The following is an 18,569-nucleotide window of genomic DNA, read 5'->3' as shown; positions in this document are numbered from 1 at the left end:
AACCAACATAAATGTCCATCAATGATAGACTGCATAAAGAAAATGTGGCACATATACACCATGGAATATTCTGCAGCCATATAAAGGATGAGTTCATGTCCTTTGCAGCGACATGGATGAAGCTGGAAACCACCACTCTCAGCAAACTAACACAGGAACAGAAAACCAAACACCACATATTCTCACTCATAAGTGTGAGTTGAACAATGACAACACATGGACACAGGGAGGGGAACATCACACACTGGGGCCTGTCGGAGGTTGGAGGACTAGGGAAGGGATAGCATTAGGAGAAATACCTAATGTAGATGACAGGTTAATGAGTGCAGCAAACCACCATGGCAAGTGTATGTAACAAACTTGCATGTTCTGCATATGTATCCCAGAACTTAAAATATAATAAAAAATAAATAAAAGAAATTACCACAGCCACACTTAACCTCCAACAACCACCACCCTGATCAGTCAGCAGCCATCAAAATCTAAGAAAGACCCTCCACCAGCAAAAAGATTACAATTTGCTGAAGGCTCAGATGATCATTAGCATTTTTTAGGAGTAAGGTATTTTTAGTTAAGGTATATGTATATTGTTTTTTAGGCATAACGCTATTGCACAAAATAGACTACAATATAGTGAAAACATAACTTTTATATGCACTGGGAAGTCTAAAGATTTAAGTGACTTCCTTTATCGTGGAGGTTCGGTACCGAATCTGCAGTATCTCTGAGGAAAGCCTGTATTTGAAGAGCTGACTAGAGAAAAGTTTCGTAGAAACACAAAGCCACAAAAGAAGTGAGACAGCCTAATTTAATAAAATTAAAAGAAAAAGGAAAAAAACTCTAAAAAGCACTATGCCTTTGCTCAGAAAAGCCATCTGTTTGCTAGCGTGAGTTCTGACAAAGACCAAATCCTGTCTCAAGTACAAGTTTGGAGCTTGTGTTGAAGTTCTCTAAGGGCAGTTTAACCACAGTAAGAGATTACCTCTTGCATTCCAATTTGTATTCATTAACATACAATTCTTTTTTTATTATTATTATACTTTAAGTTCTAGGGTACATGTGCACAATGTGCAGGTTTGTTATATTCTCAAAAGAAGACATTTACACAGCCAACAGACACACGAAAAAATGCTCATCATCACTCGACATCACAAAAATGCAAATCAAAACCACAATGAGATGCCATCTCACACCAGTTAGAATAACATACAATTCTTAAAATGGTGGGATAGTCAGATGTTTGGTCTAGATCTTCCCAGTTGCTGATGATTTCATGTTCCTGCAAATATAATCTGCACCCTTCTGAAAAAGGAAAATGAAAGAGGATGGGTGACTCTCAGCCAATCCATGTGACTTCTGGATGAGGACCTATGAAATGGAGAAAACTGGATTTCCCAGAACTGGCCCTGCCACCACTCCCTTCAGATCCAATTTGAGCATATGTGTTACTTTGTGCAATTGTTGTCATAAAGATGACTCTTGTTTGTTAAAAAAAAAATAAACCAAATGGTTATAGAAAACTAGACAATGTTAACTGTACATGTATAAATAAATTACTTCCCTTTAAATGTCAAATGCCCCATCTCTCCTTCTCTTGTTTTTTGAGCTTTTCCTAATTAGACAGACTCATAGTTTTCATCAAGAAGTTCAGTATAAAAATATTTGGGCTATCTACTATGTGTAAACTGTCACAAAAACATTTAGAAACAAGCCAGAAATCCATATGGATGAGAAGAAAAGGGAGGTGGTGATGATGGTGGTGGTGATGGTCATGGTGGTGATGGGAGTGGTGGTGGTAGTAGTGGTGATAGGGATGGTGGTGGTGGCAGTGGTGGTGGTTGTCTTGGTAATGGTGGTGGTGGTGGTGGTTGTGGTTATGGTGGTGGTGGTGGTGGTGGTGGTGGTGGTGGTGGTTCCTGGTAATGGTGGTATTGATGGTGCTTGTAGTCATGGTGGTGATGGGAATGGTGGCGGTGGTAGTGATAGCGGTGGTGGTGGTGGTGGTGGCTGTTCCTGGTAATGGTGGCGTTGATGGTTGTTGTAGTCATGCTGGTGATGACAGTGGTGGTGGTGATAGTCCCAGTAATGGTGGTGTTTATGGTGGTTGTGGTTATGGTAGTGGTGGTGGTGGTGGCAGTGGTGGTGGTTGTTCCTGGTAATGGTGGTATTGATGGAGGTTTGATTATGGTGGTAGTGGTGGTGTTGGTGGTGGTCATGGTGGTGATAAGAGTGGTGGTGTTGGTGGTGGTAGTGGCAGTGGTGGTGGTTGTCCTGGTAATGGTGATGTTGATGGAGGTTGTGGTTATGGGGTTAGTGGTGATGGTGGTGGTGGTGGTGGTGATAGCCATGGTCCTAACTAAAGTGATAACACAACGAAGTTCTAGAGACCAAAATATTTTTTTAAATGAACTGTAATGATTAATTTTTTTATGTCAACTTTTGTGTGTCCAGAAGATATTAGCATTTTAATCAGTTAACAAAGTAAAGAAGATCTGCCCTACTCAATGTGGGCAGGTATCTTCCATTCCACTAAAGACCCAAATTGAAGAAAAAGGTGGGAGAGCAAATGTCCTCTCTCTTCTCAAGCTAGGACATTCATCTTCTCCTACCCTTGGACATCAAGGCTCCTGGTTTTGGGGCCTTCAAACTCTGAGACTTATACTAGTAGCCTCCCCAGTTCTCAGGCCTTCAGCTTCAGACTTGGAATTACACCATCAGCTCCCTGGTTCTCCAGCCTTCAGACTCTTGACTGAATTATACAATTGGCTTTCTTGGTTATCCAGCATGCAGACAGTATATCATGGGACCTCTTGGCTTCCATAATCACATAAGCCAATTCCTATAATAAATCTCCTCTTATCCATCTCTATATATCCTATTGGTTCTGTTTCTCTGGAGAACCCTGACTAATACATCAACTAAACCAACAAACTTTTAGCCACACTGACTATAAAAAAAGAAAGATGAAAATAACTAAAATCTGACAAGAATGCAGAGACATTAGTATTGACCTTTATAGAAACTAAAAGAATTATAAGAGATTACTTGGAATTATGTACAGCAACAAATTAGGTAATCTAGATGTATGGACAAATTCCTAGAAACACATAAATTATCAAAACTGATTTAAGAAGTAAAAAATCTTAACAGATCTAAAGAAAAAACCTTAACGGACTCAATATTCAAAAACTTCCCAACAAAGAAAAGTCTGTGCTACATGGCTTCACTGATTAACTCTACCAAACACTAAAATAAGAATTAACACCATTCCTTCTCAAACTTTTCCAGTAAAGCAGGAGAGGGAACACTTCCTAACACATTTTGTGAGGTCAGCATTACTCTGATACTAAAGCCAAACAAAGACATCAAAAGAAAACTATAACTTAATATCCCTTATTAATACAGATGTAAAATTCTGCAGCAAAATACTGGCAAACCAAATCCAACAGCACATTTTAAAAACGTATTCACCACAACCAAATGAAGTGTAACTCAGGAATGCAAGTGTGATTGAACATATGAAAATCAATTAATATAATGCACCACATTAAGGAGATGGAGTAATATATTACATGATTATCTCAATACATGCAGAAAGAGTATTTGACCAAATTCTATATCCTTTCATGATTAAAAAAAGCACTCACAAACTAGGAGAGAAAAGAATTTCTTTAATATGATAAAGGGCATTTATGAAAAACCCATAGCTAACATCATACTAATCGTGAAAGAATGAAAGCTTTCCCCTAAGATCAGGAAGAAAACACGATGCCTGCTTTGACCACTGCTATTTGACACTGTACTGGAAGTTCTAATCAAAGGAATGATTCAAGAAAAAGAAATAAAAGACATCCAAATTTATGACACCTTTAGAAGTACAAATAAGTAAAACTACTTCTATTTGCAAATGACAAAATCCCATAGAATCCACAAAAATAACCTACCAGTGCTAATAAGCAAATTCAGCAAACTTGCAGGGTATAAGATCAACATACAAAAATCAGTTGTGTTTCATACATCAGCAATTAACAAACTGAAAAGGAAATTTAAAACAATTTCATTTACAATAGCACCCAAAAGAATAAAATACCCAGGAATACATTTAACAAAGGTGAAAGACATAAACTGAAAACTATAAAACATTGCTGAAAGAAACTTTAAAAGACCTAAATAAGTGAAACTATTTCCCATGTTCATGAATTGTAAGACTTAATATTGTTATCTAACAATATTACCCAAATCAATCTACAGTTCCTCAAATTCATATGGAACTGCACAGAACCCCCAAATAGCCAAAACAATACTTCAAAAGTAACATATGGTTGGAAGACTCACAATTCCCAATTTCAAAACTTACTACATAGCTAAAATAACCCAAACAGTATGGTACTGGCATAATAATAGATATACAGAACAACAGAATAAAACTTGAGATCCAGAAATAAACCCAAACATCTATGATGAATTGATTTATGACAAGGGTGCCAAGGCCATTCAACAGAGAAAGAAGAGTCTCTTCAATAAATGATGCAGGAACAAATGTATAACCACAAACAATAAAGTTGGACTCCTACCTCACTCCTTATTAAAAAAAAAAAAAAAAAAAAACTCCAAATGGATCAATGACCTAAATAAGAAAGCTACAATTATAGAACTATTAAAGAAATCATACACTTAAATCTTCATGACTTTAGATTTGGAAATGGATTCCTAAACTTTCACAAAAGCATGAGCAATAAAAGTAAAAATAGATAGGTTGGACTTCATAAAAAATTAAAATATTTGTGTATCAAAGGATATTACACAATTTGTAGTTATTCTGATATGAAATTAGTATCCCTTAAATTATATCTGATAAAAGATTAATATCCAGAATACATAAAGAACCATTACAACTCAACAACAAATAGATAAGCAATTCAAATTTTTAAATGGGCAAAGGAGCTAAATAAGCATTTCTCCAAAAGAGATACACAGATCTCCAGTAAGCACATGAAAAGACGTTCAACATCACTGGTCATTAAGGAAATGCAATTTCACACCCATTAGGATACCTTTAATCAAACAAATTAAAAATGTTGGCAAGAGCCAAGCATAGTGGCTCACACCTATAATCCGAGCACTTTGGGAGCGCAAGGTGGATGATCGCTTGAGCCCAGGAGTTCAAGACCACCAGCCTGGTCAGCATGGGAAACTGTATCTACTAAAAATACAAAAATTAGACAGGAATGGTGGTGTGTGCCTGTAATGTGAGGCCCAAGAATCACTTGAACCCAGGAGGTGAAGGTTGCAGTGAGCCAAGATTGTGCCACTGCACTTCAGCCTGGGCACCAGAGCGAGACTCCATCTCAAAAAAAGAAAAAGTTGGCAAGGATGTATAGAAATAAGAACCCTGGTACCTTCCTGGTAGGCACATAAAATGTTGCAGCTGCTGTGGAAAACAGTTGGGCTGTTCCTCAAAAAGTTAAACACAGAATTACCATCTGACTAACAGAAATGAAAAGATGTCCACACAAAAACTTGCACATGAATGTTTACAGCAATATTATTGATAACAGCAAAAAAAAAAGTGAAAACAGCTCAAATGCCCATCAGTGGATAATCAGATAAACAAATTGTGGTAATGGGGTGGGTGTGTGGGTGTGTGTATGTGTGTGTGTGTGTGTGTCAAAAATATGCTCAGTGAAAGAAGGTAGACACAAAGGTCACATATTGTATGGTTCCATTTATGTGATATATCCAGAATAAGCAAATCCATAGCAATAGACAGCAGATTAGTAGATAACAAACAAGAAAAATTCCTTGTACATGGCAAAAAATCCAAGATAGAATCAGCATTTATTATATAAATAACTACTTAAACAATTTGGTGTGGTTTTGATTCTTTCAAACATCATGCATTTTGCAAATAATGACATTATACTCATTATACTTACATGGATTTAAGCTAAAATCTCCATAGGGTTTACATACATGTGGCTGTTCTTTTCAGTACTTTATTCTGTTATATTTTAGTCTCTTGTCTGATGCTTGATTTTTGTCTTTTCTCATTAAGAAAAAGAAAGTAGAATTATATGTCCAAATCTAGCATTAAATTACAATTCTTTTACTGAGAAAATAAGACCAAGCGCATGGAGAAAATGCAAATAGAGAGAGAACCTCTCCAAAATTCTAATTAAGCTGCAAGCCATAAAAGTGTGCAGTTTCCATAATGAAACTTAAATGTTTACAGATTTTTCATCAAAAGACAAACAACCAGGTTTTAGCCTTGACCGGGTAATGGAGATAAGAATCCGAAGACAATACCTACTGTTTTACTCTATTTGGAAAAATATTTTTTGATTTCAAAGTTTTGAATATTTAACATAAATACATGTACTTTATACAATTTTAATAAGGTACTGCTTATATATACAAATATGATGATTTGTATATCATATATACAAACATGATGAAGAGGAAATTATTTCATTTCCTCTTAAAATTAGATGTCCATTAACTAACATCACTAGTTATGGCTTATTTTAGAAATGCTCTCCTCAAACGAATGTTCTGAATTTATACTATAACTTTAAAAGCAGGAAAAAAAATGTTTTGTGGATACTACAAACTAAGTAGAATGCATATTCTCAAAACTGTTATAGAAGATAGATGATATTATTATCATACATACCTATGATTTGAACATAAAGAGAAAACTCAATACCACTATGATGTAATATTAGAAGGAAAAAATGAATTACCTAAGACTTAGTGTCTGTTTTTCAGATATCATTGTTAGATGTCCTACAAGTAAATAAAATCAAAGTGAAATGTGTAAGAAACTTTCTATTCCTTTATTCATTCATAGATCAGACAGTAATATAAAATAAACACAAAACCCACATTTCATCTATCTTTGTCTGTATGTAAATAATTAGCAAAGTATTCTAGCTGCTTATGTCTTGCTTTGCTTAAGCAGGCTTCTCTGTGAGGGAAAGAAACTGCTGTGTTGTTAATGTTAGCGAACCACATCCTATAAACTCTAGAGTCCAGGGGAAATATATATTGGCAAGAAGTCTACTCAAAAAATCAGGATGTGAGACATGGCATAGCTTGGCCCTTGTAGAAGGACACACCCTCTTTTTGTCAGAATTGCTTTTATTCAAGGACTTCTGTTGTCATTTCCTTCTCCCTCTACCATGTCTCCTTACCTTGGATATTATGAAATAGGTATCCTTTTTAATTTATGCATTATATCATGTTTTCTACATTTGTTCATGAGTTGAAAACGAAGAAATATAGGTGTTTCTAATGTCTTCCTGGCTTTGCCATATAAAGTAATTGCTCCCAGCCATTCTTAATTTACATACCACGATTTTTGTGATTTTTTTTCTCTTGTTGCTCTTGTTAATTGATATTCATATTTGGTATCTCAAAGCCTAACAACTTTTCTCCTGAATCTAATCATTTTATAAGATTCAGCATTCTTGAATGTATAATAAAGAGACAGTCACATCTTTGCCAGCAAAAGAAAGAATACATGCAGCTACACAGGTCACTTTCTAAGTATTTGCTTTAGCCTCCTTTTTACTGTGAATACAGAAAACATCTGCATTCCATGGTTCCGATTTGCAATAAGGCAGCGTGCATACAGAGAAAGCTGAATGAGAAGATACCCAAAGACTCAAATACTGTCCAAATGAGTGGACTTCTAAAATATAACCCTTTCTCAAATTTTTGTAATATATTCAGTCGAGGCCTTTTTTTTCGGTTAATTCCCCACATGCTTCAGTGATTAGTAGTAACTTTATCTTGTCATTCCCATAGACTATGATAGAAACAAAATAACCCAAAAGCTAGCTTTCTGATTGAGTTTCCATAAATGCAACGTGAAGGACGTGCATGAAGAATGCGGAAGCAGGAAATGACTTGGAGAGCAATGGAGATATTATGCTGTGTTTGTTTAAGTTGCTGTGTGAAAGGCAAATCTTCCCACTCCCCTCATCACCACAGCTGTGATTAGAACTCTGGCTGGCTGAAACCAAATATAAGGTTGTGTTCTCTTCACCCAGCTGTCAATCTTTCCATTAGCTGGTTTACAGGTTGTGAGAAAAGACATGCTCCTGTTTTCAACATGTGGATGAAAGGTCCTGCTTTGGTAAATTCAGTTAGATGGAAAATTGAGCTTTCTCTCTTAATTTCAACTCATCATGGAACAGTGACAACTACAGGACCTGGAATTATCTTATTGAATCCTGTTTTTTCTTATTAGTTGATGTATATTTTATTGTTGCTACCTATAAATTCATGTTTAAGTTTATATACTATACTCAAAGTATACTTAATGTAATAAATATGCATAAATCCAGGTTGATGTAACTTTGACACAGATGACATAATAAAGGTATGAAGAAAAATGATGGCAAATGCCATAGTCTGAAATATCAGGAGAAGTCAAAGTTGAGATTCTCACGAGCTTTCATGTATTCCTCATGTTTTCATTAAACATGTCCATAAATGCCTAGAACTGCATGAACTCATCATCTGAATCGAAGGTCAATTATAAAACATCTCATTTTCAAGTTTGCCTATCAATGCACACCTTTAAATAGCACATATACCATTTTGGCACTGGGTTTTCTCCAGGCTCTTTTATAAAATAAGTGAAGAAGTATTATGCCTCAAAGTTTCTTAGAGAATAAGTCTTATGGCCAGGCACAATGACTCATGCCTGTAATCCCAGCACTTTAAGAGGCCAAGGACAGAGGATTACTTGAAGCCAGGAATTTGAGACCAGCCTGGGCAACACAGTGAGACTCAGTCCCTACAAAAGAAATAATAAATTAATCAATTAATTAATTAATTTTAAAACAGAATAAGTCTCATAAGTTCCACACTGCTGGTGGGGGTGCAAACTAGTTCAACCATTGTGGAAGACAGTGTGGCGACTCCTCAAGGATCTAGAACTAGAAATACCATTTGACCCAGTCATCCCATTACTGGGTATATACCCAAAGGATTATAAATCATGCTGCTATAAAGACACATGCGCAAATATGTTTACTGCGGCAATATTCACAATAGCAAAGACTTGGAACCAACCCAAATGTCCATCAATGACAGACTGGATTAAGAAAATGTGGCACATACACACCATGGAATACTATGCAGCCATAAAAAAGGATGAGTTCATGTCCTTTGTAGGGACATGGATGAAGCTAGAAACCATCATTCCAAGCAAACTACTGCAAGGACAGAAAACCAAACACCACATGTTCTCACTCATAGGTGGGAACTGAACAATGAGAACACTTGGACGTAGGGTAGGGAACATCACACACTGGGACCTGTTGTGGGGTGTGGGGAGGGGGGAGGGATAGCATTAGGAGATATACCTAATGTAAATGATGAGTTAACGAGTGCAGCACACCAACATGGCACATGTATACATATGTAACAAACCTGCACGTTGTGTACATGTACCCTAGAACTTAAAGTATAATAAAAAATAAAATAAAAAGAAAGGAAAAACAAGAAATAATAAATAAATAAATTTTAAAACAGAATAACTCTTATGACCAAAAGATAATAATAACAATAATATATTTTGAGAGATTCTGAAAATTAACTTTCCTTGTAACCACTTAGTCTAAAGAAAGATTTAATAGTCTTTCTTGCCTTGTTTTTTCCTCCAGCTAAAACATCTTATATGATAAAGCTAGCAAAAACAAATAGGAATAAAATTACTATCAGTTTTACCTAAGGAAACTTAAAAGTGGCCAATTTTTCTCACACTTTTACAAAATTCTTAATTCTGGTGCAAAGTTGCAAGTAAATGTGTCCTCCTCAAAAAGAATTTCTCTGAAAACTACAGATCTCTTCAAGAGATCTGAAGATTAAACTATGACTTATACACTTCCAAGCTATTTACTTCATATCAATATTGCTTCTATATTCAAACTCGCAGAAGAGCACAAAGAAAAAAAATCTAGTTGAAATTTATAAAATACAAAGGTTCCTCTATGGCATCCCAATACTAGATGCAGTTTCAATGAAACATCTCCACTGCAAATAGAGGAGGCGCATAAAGGAAAGCAACAGGGAAGAGACAAGTTAGAAGAGAGCACAAGTAAAAGAAACACATAAAATCAAATAGGAATAAATGTAATTGGGAAAAGGCTCTTCATAGGCTGAAAAACTACCCTGACCCATGAATCTGCACCAGCACCCATAAATTGTACTTGGTAATTTCTTCTATTTTATTAAAAAGAATTTATATTCACTATAATGTTGTCTAAAAGCCTTGTGATTATATGTATTACCCTTATGAAAGAAGCACTAAGATCAGTTGACCTAGGTTCCTCTACGTAAATTTTTCTTTGATTTAGAGAAAAAATAAAAAGGAAAAGCAAGGCGGAAAGGAGGAAAAAAGGATGAGAACATGCTGAAGTATACCTTAAAATAACTATTACAGAAAATCAGTAATCTTTTCAAGTGAAAGAAAGGGAAAAGATTTGTTAAGAAATGTCATAATTTTAATTATAAGATACATCCTTTAAAATTGTTTCAAATATGTGAATGTGTGTGTGTTCCTTCAGCCAATCAATTACAGAAAACGGATGACACATGGGTGATAGAAGTGCAGGCATATCTCATTTTACTGTGCTTCACTTTACTGAGCTTCATAGATATCGCTTTTACAAACTGAAGATTTGTGGCAACCCTGCATCGAACAAGTCTATCAGCTCCATTTTTCCAACAGCATGTGCTCACTTTGTGTCTCTGGGTCACAATTTGGTAATTCTCACAATATTTCCAACTTTTTCATTATTATTGTATCTGGTATGGTGATCTGTGATCAGTGATCTATGGTGTTACTATTGTCATTGTTTTGAGGCATCACGAACCATGCCCATAGGCAAACTTAATAAATGTACACATTCTGACTGCTCCACCAACCAGCAGTTCCTCTGTTTCTCTCCTTGGGCCTCCCTATTCCCAGACACAACATATTGAAATTGGGCCAATGAATAACCCTACAATGGCCTCTAAATATTGCAATGAAAGGAAGAGTCTCACATCTCTCACTTTCAATCAAAAGCAAGAAATCATTAAGCTTAGTGAGGAAAATACATCGAAAGCTAAGACAGGCCAAAAGCTAGGCCTCTTGTGCCAAACAGCCAAGTTACGAATGTAAAGTAAAAGTTTTTGAAGGAAATTAAAAGTGCTACTTCTGTGAACGCATGAATGATAAGAAAGCAAAACAGCCTTATTGCTGATTCAGAGAAAGCTTTAGAGGCCTGGATAGAAGACCAAACCAGTTACAGCATTCCCTTAAGCCAAAATCTAATCCACAGCAAGAACCCAATTTTCTTCAATTCTATGAAGGTTAAGAGAGGTGAGGAAGCTGTGAAAGAAAGATCGGAAGCTAGCAGAGGTTGGTTCACGAGGTTTAAGGAAAGCACAAGGTGAAGCAGCAAGTGCTGATGTAGAAGCTGCAGCAAGTTATCCAGAAGATCTAGCTAAGATCACTGACAAAGATGGCTACACCAAACAACATATTTTCAGTGTAGATGAAACAGTCTTCTATTGGAAGAAGATGACACCTAGGTCTTTCACAGCTAGAGAAGAGACATCAATGTCTGACTTTAAAGCTTCAAAGGACAGACTGACTCTTGTTAGGGGCTAATGCAGCTGGTGACTTTATGTTGGAGCCAATGCTCATTTGCTATTCCAAAACCCTAGGGCCCTTAAGAATTATGCTAAATCTTTTGTGCCTGTGCTCTATAAATGGAACAACAACACTTAGATGACAGTACATCTGTTTACTGCATGTTTTACTGAATATTTTAAGCCTTTCAATTAGACCTATTGCTCAGGAAAAAAAAAAAAAAAGATTCCTCTCAAAATAGTACTGCTCATTAACAATGCACCTGATCATCCAAGAGCTCTGATGGAGATGACAAAAAGATTCACATTGTTTTCTTGACTGCTAATACAACATCCATTCTGCAGCCCATAGATCAAGGAGCAATTTTGACTTTCAAGTCTTATTAATTTTTTTTTTCTGTAAACAGAGTCTTGCTCTCTTGCCCAGGCTGGAGTACACTGGCACAATCTTGGCTCACTGCAACCTCTGCCTCCCAGGTTCAAGAGATTAGAGTACCTCAAAGCCTCCTGAGTAGCTGGGACTCCAGGTGTGTGCCACCATGCCCAGCAAATTTTTGTATTGTTTGTAGAGACAGGGTTTCACCATGTTGGTCAGGCTGGTCCTGAACTCCTGAGCTCAGGCAATCTGCCTGCCTCGGCCTCCTAAAGTGCTAGGATTACACGTGTGAGCCACCCACACCCTACCTCAAGTCTTATTAATTAAAAAATACATTTTGTAAAGCCATACCTGTCGTAGATAGCAATTCCTCTGATAGATCTGGGCAAAGTCAATTGAAAGCCTTCTGGAAAGGATTTCCCATTCTAGATGCTATTAAGAACATCCATGTTTCATAAAAGGAGATCAAAATATCAACATGAGCAGGAGCTTGGAAGAAGTTGATTCCAAGCCTCATGCATGACTTTGAGGGGTTCAAGACGTCAGTGGAAGAAATAACTGCATGTATGACAGAAATAGCAAAAGAATTATAATTAGAAGTAGAGTCTAAAAGATGTGACTGAATTGCTGCAATCTTATGATAAAACTTTAAAAAATGAGGAGTTGCTTCTCATGAATGAGCAAAGAAAGTGAGTTTTTTTAAATAAGGTTTTTTGTTGTTGTTTGGTTTCTGTTTTTTGGTTTTTTTAGACAGGGTCCTGCTCTGTCACCCAGGCTGGAATGCAGTGGCGCATTCTGGGCTCACTGCAACCTCCGCGTCCTGGGTTCAAGTGATTCTCCTGCTTCAGCCTCCTGAGTAGCTGGGATTACAGGTGTCCACCACCACGACCAGCTAATTTTTACATTTTTAGTAGAGACTGGGTTTCACCATGTTGTCCAGGCTGGTCTCAAACTCCCGACCTCAAGTGATCCACCTAACTCTGCCTCCCAAAGTGCTGAGATTACAGGCATGAGCCACCACACCCTGCCAAAAGTGGTTTTCTGAAATAGAATCTACTTCTGGTGAAGATGCTATTATATATACATTGCATCATTGTTGTGAGCAACCACGGATTTGAAATATTTCATAAACTTAGTTGATAAAGCAGCAGCAAGGTTTGGGAGAACTGACTCCAATTTTGAAAGAAGTTCTCTTGTGGGTAAAATGCTCTCAAACAGCGTCATATGCTACAGAGAAATTTTTCTTGAAAGAGAGAGTCAGTCAATGGGGTAAACTTCATTGTTGTCTTATTTTTTTAAAATTGCCACAGCAACCCCAACCTTCAGCAACCACAACTTTGATCAGTCAGCAGCCATCAACATTGAGGCAAGACCCTCTACCAGCAAAAAGACTACAACTCACTGAAGGCTCAGATGATCGTTAGCATTTTTTAGGAATAATGTATTTTTAAATTAAAGTATGTACACTGCTTTTTTTAGACATGTTATTCTGCTGCACATATATAAATAGGCTGCAGTACAGTGTAAACAAAACTTTTATATGCACTGGGAAACCAAAAAATGTGTGAGACTCACTTTATTACAATATTCACTTTATTTAATATTACAGTGGTCTGGAGCTGAACTTGCAATATCTCTGAGGTATACCTGTGAATACATTTGATCTACTTGCAATATGACAGTGAACTGATCTTTCTCCAAACACATAGAAATGCTAGAAAACATATAAACCCCAAAAAAGGTATATAGCTTAGAAATACTCAGAGTTCAAAAACAAAGAGGTAACCCAAAGCCAAAGTTACAAGAGTATATGCAGACAGTATAACAACTTAAGAACATATAAAGTAGAAATTGAACCTAGGGGTCAGTAGCTAAGGTTTTAAGGTCCATCTATCAGGACAGGATATGTGGTTTGGGGCCCATCTAAGTAGTGAAGTTAGAATGAAATAACTGAGGTACCTGAATAAAAAGCTCAGATATTCAAAAGATGGCTTATTCCATTTAAAAGGGATATCAAAAGCAAAAACAAAATATTTACTCACTAGCCCAGGAGAGCAGTTTTTGTTTTGTTTTGTTTTCTTTTTTTTTCCAGTTCTCTGCCAAAAGCTCTGGTTAGGAAAAAGTTTTCTATAACCAATCAAAACCTAAGATAGGTTTGGGGCCCACGGTATGATGGTAATCCCATGCCAGATAAGAAATAGCTGCTAGTAATTAATATTATATAATGTTATAGTGTAATTGCTAAGAAATATTATTAAATGAACAAAACTAGGAGCTGGACAGTGTCAATAGTAATCCTGCATTTATCTAGGAAAACAATATAAATTTAATTCCATTTTAAAAGCAGACACAAAAGAAAGATAAATCAAAGCTAATTACATCGTTTACCTATGGGAAAGCAGAGAAAAGGGCAAAGCGAGAAGGATAGAAACTAGACTTCGCCAAATTTATCTTATTTTCTAGTTTTGACTCTGAAACTATATAAATTTCTAACATAATTATAAAGCAAAGCTGAATCAAGAATGTTAAAAACTATTCCCAAAATTTGAAAGTAAAACGAAATAAACTAACTTACGTATCAAGTTGCTAGCTTAAACACAAAGAACAATTATTTCAAGTGACATTAAACAGAGTAATTAGATTATAAATTCTAAGTGAGATATACAGCAAGAACCAAAAGAACTGTAAAAAAAATTGTAAACTTTTTCCCAGTAACCATATTGTTAGCAATAGCATTGGTATTGTTATACTGATATTAAAATAGAGATTAATTTCATTAATGTTATTATACTAGGAACCAACATTTTTAGCATAAGAGGGAAAAAAACACAAACATAAAACCAAAAATGTTAAGTAAAACTCCTATAACCCCAAATTTGAAATAGAAAAGTTTTTTAGAACAAACTGTTTGCAAGGTTGACCCTGTGAACTTGGATTTCGAAGTGTTGCCACCAGTCCCAGAACTACTAAGAGAGGTCACTGTGCCTAAACGGTTTGTACAATGCGGTTTAAGTTAAACACCTCCTCTCTTTTTGAGAGTCTGGAATTTTGTATATGCCATGCAGAGAATGCCTAGATAAGCAGCCTCTAATAAACACCCTGGGCACAAAGTCTCTAGTGAGCTTCCCTGGTAGACATTTCACATGTGTTGTCACAACTTGTTCCTGAGGGAATTAGGTTCATCCTGTGTCACTCCATGAGCAGAGGACTTTTCAAGGCTTGTGGCTGGTTTCCTCCAGACTTTGCTCCATTTACCTTTTCCCTTTACTGGTATTGCTTTGTATCCTTTGCTATAATAAATCACAGCCATGAGTATGACTATATGCTGAGTCCTGTGAGTCCTCCTAGTGAGTCACTGAATCTGGGGGTTGTCTAGGAATTCCTAAGACAGTGGGAAACTTTACAGACTAATAAGCTGGTTTCCTCAACAAATAAATCACACAAGACAAAAAGGAGGAAAAAATCTTATAAAGAAATTTAATAATAAATTTTTAATTTTAATTTTTTGTTTCAGTTCCTCTAAATATGGCAAATACTGATTGGAACAAAAAATTAAAATTTGTTATTCAGAAGCCATAAAACTCAAAAAAAGTTAAATTGCAGATCCTTTTTGTGTAAGTCCATGTCATTTATACTCTTGAAGTCATTTAAGCTTAAAACTGTACTAAGACTTTTGGAATATTCGGTATAAACAAACTAAATTTGACTAAAGAAGAATATAGAAAACCTGAACATATTCATGATATCAAAGAAATTAATTCAGCAGTCAAAAATATGTCCACAAGAAAATATCAGTCAAAAGTTGTTTATAGACAAGTATCACCAAATCTTAAAGAAACAGGTAACCCCTATTTTAAGCAAGATATTCCAAGAATAAAAAATAGGAAAAGCTATCCAGCTTATCTTATAGGACTAGGGTATTAGTCCATTTTCATGCTGCTGATAAAGGCATACTCAAGACCGAGAAGAAAAAGAGGATTAATTGAACTTACAGTTCCAAATGGCTGGGGAGGCCTCAGAATCATGGTGGGAGGCAAAAGGCACTTCTTACATGGCAGCAGCAAGAGAAAATGAGGAAGAAGCAAAAGCGGAAACCCATGATAAATCCATCAGATCTCGTGAAACTTAGTCACTGTCATGAGAATAGTACAGGAAAGACCAGCCCCCATGATTCAATTACCTCCCCCTGGGTCCCTCCCACAACACATGGGAATTCTGGGAGATACAATTCAAGTTGATATTTTGGTAGGGACACAGCCAAACTATATCATTCTGCCCCTGGCTCCTCCAAATCTCATGTTCTTATATCTCAAAACCAATCATGCCTTCCCAACAGTCCCCCAAAGTCTTAACTCATTTCAGCATTAACCTAAAAGTCCACAGTCCAAAGTCACATCTGAGACAAGGCAAGTCCCTTCTGCCTATGAGCCTGTAAAATCAAGAGCAATCTAGTTACTTCCTAAATACAATGGGAGTACAGGTATTGGGTAAATACAGCTGTTCCAAATGAAAGAAATTGGCCAAAACAAAGCAGTTACAGGGTCCATGCAAGTCTGAAATCCAGCAGGGCAGTCAAATTAAATGATCTCCTTTGATTCCAGGTCTCACATTCAGGTCATGCTGATGCAAGAGATGTGTTCCCATGGTCTTGGGCAGCTCCACCCCTGTGGCTTTGCAGGGTACAGCCTCCCTCCCAGCTGCTTTCACAGGCTAACGCAGCTTTTCCAGACGCATGGTGCAAGGTGTCACTGGTCTACCATTCTGGGGTCTGGAAGACGGTGCCCCTCTTCTCACAGCTCCACTAGGAAATGCCCCAGTATGAACTCTCTGTGGAGACTCCAACCCCACATTTCCCTTCCGCACTGCCCTAGCAGAGGTTCTCCATGAGGGTCCCGCCCCTGCAGCAAACTTTTGTCTGTACATCCTGGCGTTTCCATACATCTTCTGAAATCTAGGCAGAAGTTTCCAAATCTCAATTCTTCTGTGCCCTTGCGGGCTCATTACCACTGGGAAGCTTCCAAGGTTGGGGCTTCCATCCTCTGAAGCCACAACCCAAGCTTTACGTCAGCCCCTTTCAGCCATGACTGGAGTGGCTGGGACACAAGGCACCAAGTCCCTAGGCTGCACATGGCATAGGGACCCTGGGCCTGGCCCCAAAACCACATTTTTCTTCCAGGCCTCCCGGTTTGTGATGGGAGGGCCTGCTGTGAAGGTCTCTGACATGGCCTGGAGACATGGTCTAGAGACATTTTCCCCACAGTCTTGGGGATTAACATTAGGCTCCTTGCTATGTATGCATATTTCTGCTATGTATGCTTGAATTTCTCCTCAGAAAAATGGGTTTTTCTTTTCTACTGCATCATCAGGCTACAAATTTTCTGAACTTTTATGCTCTATTTCCCTTTCAACAGCACCCAAGTCACCTTTTAAATGCTTTGCTCCTTATAAATTTCTTCTTTCAGACACCACAAATCATCTCTCTCAAGTTCAGAGTTCCACATATCTCTAGGGCAAGGGCGAAATGCTGCCAGTCTCTTTGCTAAAACATAACAAGAGTCACCTTTGCTCCAGTTCCCAACAAGTTCCTCATCTCCATCTGAGATCATCTCAGCCTGGACCTTATTGTTCATATCACTATCAGCATTTTTGTCAAAGCCATTCAGCAAATTTCTAGGAGGTTCCAAACTTCCCCACATTTTAAACCTGTCTTCTAGGGACATGGATGCAGCTGGAAACCATCATTCTCAGCAAACTATCGCAAGAACAGAAAACCAAACACCGCATGTTCTCACTCATAGGTGGGAACTGAACAATGAGATCACTTGGACTCGGGAAGGGGAACATCACACACCGGGGCCTATCATGGGGAGGGGGGAGGGGGCAGGGATTGCATTGGGAGTTATACCTGATGTAAATGATGAGTTGATGGGTGCTGACGAGTTGATGGGTGCAGCACGCCAACATGGCACAAGTATACATATGTAACAAACCTGCACATTATGCACATGTACCCTAGAACTTAAAGTATAATAATAAAAAAATATAAAAATAAAAGAAAAAACCTGTCTTCTTCTGAGCCCTCCAAACTGTTCCAATCTCTGCCTGTTACCCATTTCCAAAGTTGCTTCCATATTTTCAGGTATCTTTTCAGCAACACCCCACTCTACTGGTACAAATTGACTGTACTAGTCTGTTTTCATGCTGCTGATAAAGACATACCCGAGACTGCGAAGAAAAAGAGGTTTAATTGGACTTACAGTTCCACATGACTGGGGAGTTCTCAGAATCATGGCAGGTGGTGAAAGGCATTTCTCACACGTCAGTAGCAAGACAAAATGAGGAAGAAGCAAAAATGGAAACCCCTGATAAACCCATCATATTTCATGAGACTTAGTCACTATCATGATAATAGCATGGGAAGGACCAACCCCCATGTTTCAATTAGCTCCCCCTGGGTCCCACCCACAACACACAGGGATTCTGGGAAATACAATTCATGTTGAGATTTGGGTGGGGACACAGCTAAACCATATCAACTAGT

General features: G+C 37.3%; 1 protein-coding gene and 1 pseudogene across 1 annotated transcript in view; one reads left to right on the top strand and one right to left on the bottom strand.

Annotated features, from left to right (window-relative positions):
- Positions 1-18,569, bottom strand: part of LOC105491959 (serine/arginine repetitive matrix protein 1-like) — a 159,868-nt gene that overhangs the window by 62,070 nt on the left and 79,229 nt on the right. The window lies entirely within an intron of this gene.
- Positions 11,024-12,039, top strand: LOC139363952 (tigger transposable element-derived protein 1-like; annotated as a pseudogene).

This window comes from Macaca nemestrina, chromosome 6 (genome assembly GCF_043159975.1).
Source record: "Macaca nemestrina isolate mMacNem1 chromosome 6, mMacNem.hap1, whole genome shotgun sequence".
In the NCBI taxonomy this organism is placed as follows: Eukaryota; Metazoa; Chordata; class Mammalia; order Primates; family Cercopithecidae; genus Macaca; species Macaca nemestrina.
Note: the sequence above shows the minus strand (reverse complement) of the source record. Positions and strands in the feature narration are given on the sequence as shown.